The sequence below is a fragment of the Orycteropus afer genome, unplaced genomic scaffold (genome assembly GCF_000298275.1).
Source record: "Orycteropus afer afer isolate SDZICR_OR568_19922 unplaced genomic scaffold, OryAfe1.0 scaffold00049, whole genome shotgun sequence".
NCBI lineage: Eukaryota > Metazoa > Chordata > Mammalia > Tubulidentata > Orycteropodidae > Orycteropus > Orycteropus afer.
The window spans coordinates 7,258,435-7,261,015 of NW_006921636.1; positions in this window are offsets into that span (position 1 = coordinate 7,258,435).

Genomic DNA, 2,581 nt, shown 5'->3' on the forward strand with positions numbered 1-2,581 from the left:
AGCTTCCAATATCACAGCCATCACAGTACAACAAACTGACAGGTGGTGGCCCAAAGACTATACATGCTGCCATTTTAACATTCAAAAAAAAAAAAAAAAAACACCTCACTGCTGTCAAGTCAATTCGATTCATAGCAAGCCCTCCTTGGGTTTCCAAAGCGGTATCTCTATGGCAGTAGATTGCCCAATCTTCCTTCCAACGAGTGGCTGGTGGTTTGAACCACCAGCCGTCTGGTTAGCAGTCTCTTATTCACTTGAACCACCCTTATCTCAACCCTTCCCTCTGGGCCCTGAGACTTTGGTCTATTCTAACAAAAGGATCATTTGTTTATTTGTTTAAAGGAGGCTGCCAAGTGAAAGGATCCAGATTTCTCCTTTTCCCCCTTTTAAAAAAAACCACCAAAACCCAAACCCATTGCTGCTGAGTCAATTCCAACTCACAGCGACCCTGTGATATAAAGTCCAACATGGTTTGTTTCTGCCATGGTCAATTTAAAGAAAAAGGTAGTGACCTTCTAAACAGACCTGCAGTTTATTGACTTGGGACCATGTGAGGCAATGATGAGAACCAAAGCAAACCTGTTGCCACAGACTTCCTTCTGACTCAAGACAGCGCCATGTGTAACAGAGCAGAACTGAGCTCCACTGTGTTTCCTTGGCTGTGATCCTCCTGGAAGGAGATCACAGGCCTTTCTTCTGCAGTGCAGTTAGGTGGGTTCGAACTGCTGACCTTTAGGTTAGCAGTAGAGCACAAATCCTTTGCACTACCCAGGGACTTAGACTCCCCTTGCTCCTCCATCCACCCAGGCTTTGAAGCCAGGTGAGAAAGTGACCATTAGGAAACCCCACAAACCCCCATTTCCCCCAGACAATCTTGAAGGAAAAATCCCAGTTGACAAAGACTACAAAAGTTATTCAGAAGGTACATGCCTAGGAGGTCCATTAAGACTGCATCTTAGAGAACAGATGCCATTGTTCTAAGCCAGGGTTTGCTCCTGGGAATAGAGGTGCTGGATTTAGCAAATAAAAATACAAAACATCCAGTTAAATCTGAGTTTCAGATAAATAACAAATCATTTGTTAGTATAAGTAGGTCCCATGCACAAAAAACTATTTCTTGTTAATCTGAAATCCAAGTTTCACGGGGCATCATGTTTTATTTGGCAACTCTACCCAGGAGGAATGTATGAGACAGTGTTTCACTGGTATTCGTAATGTTTTCACTGGCTGATACTCTGAGAAGTGGATGGCCTCTTCCTTCTTCTAAGTCTGTCTTAGTCTGGAAGCTCCGCTGAAACCTGTCTACCATGGGTGACCCTGCTCATATTTGATATACTGGTGGCATAGCTTCCAGCCTCACAGCAACACACAAGCCACCACAGTATGACAAACTGGCAGAGGAAGGGTGACTATCATGCTTGGTAAAGTGGAGGGTCAGTGAAGAAGGGGGAAGCCCCTCAATGAGGTGGATTGACACAGTGGCTACAACGATACACTCAGGTACAGCAAGGATTATGAGGCTGGCACAGGACCGGGCAGTGTTTTGTTCCATTGTACATAGGGTGGCTATGACACGGAGCCAACCTGACAGTACCTAACAACAACAGCAACTCAGGAGTGACAAAGGGAGAGCTGGAAGAAACACAATCTATTTGCAAATATCACAAATCGACGGAATCATTTTCAAAACTTGAGAGATTTCATTCAACTATTCATATTTCTAGCTTTCCTTAAAAATGGGAAACTCCAACCACAGTGGTAATAGCCACCAAGCTACGAGAACATGATGGGACAGAAAGTGATATGGAAAATTGCAATGATTGTGAGGATGGCTCAGGACTGGGCAGCGTTTTGTTCTGTTGCACATGGTGTCTCTAGGAGTCGAAACTGGCTCAATGGCACGTAACAGTATGATAAGGTGAAGGGATCATGGGTAAATATTTTTTTCCTTGTCGCATGATGGGTCAGTCCAGTGGTTGCACTGTCAGCAGCCCACTCCTCAAGCCTGGGAAAGGGATCCAGCTGCTGCCACTGCAGCTATAGTCACCCCCAGACATGCTGGCTGAAGAGTCTGAAAAACTTTCCCACCTGCAAGGCCCCTGGAGGCAGACTTTCCCTTCTTTTAGCCCACAACGGAGACGGCTGGTCAAAGAGTAGAGAAATATGTGCCTACAGCGCCCTCTGCAGCAGGAAATACTAAGCAGCACCCTGCTGCCATCTTACTTGGCAACAGTGTGGCCACAATTAGGAGCAAGGCAGGTAAAATCCAGGAGGAGGAAGAGAAAAAGGAAATTAAAAGGAAAAAACAACAAGAATTAACTAAGCTCTGTCTATGCTGCAGGCTGAGTTCTAGATGTTCATTTACTCCTCAAAATACTATGAGGTGGATGCCATTACATCACCATTTTCAAATGAAGAAAGTGAGGCTCAGAGAGATGTGAAATACTTTCTCAAAGCCACTTAGTTAATAAGCGGCAGAGCCAGGATTTGAACCCAAGAAATCTGGTTACTTAGCCCTTATTTTTATAATATTTTAAAATTATCATACACTATAATTGGCTTAAGGAGCTCTGGTGGTGCA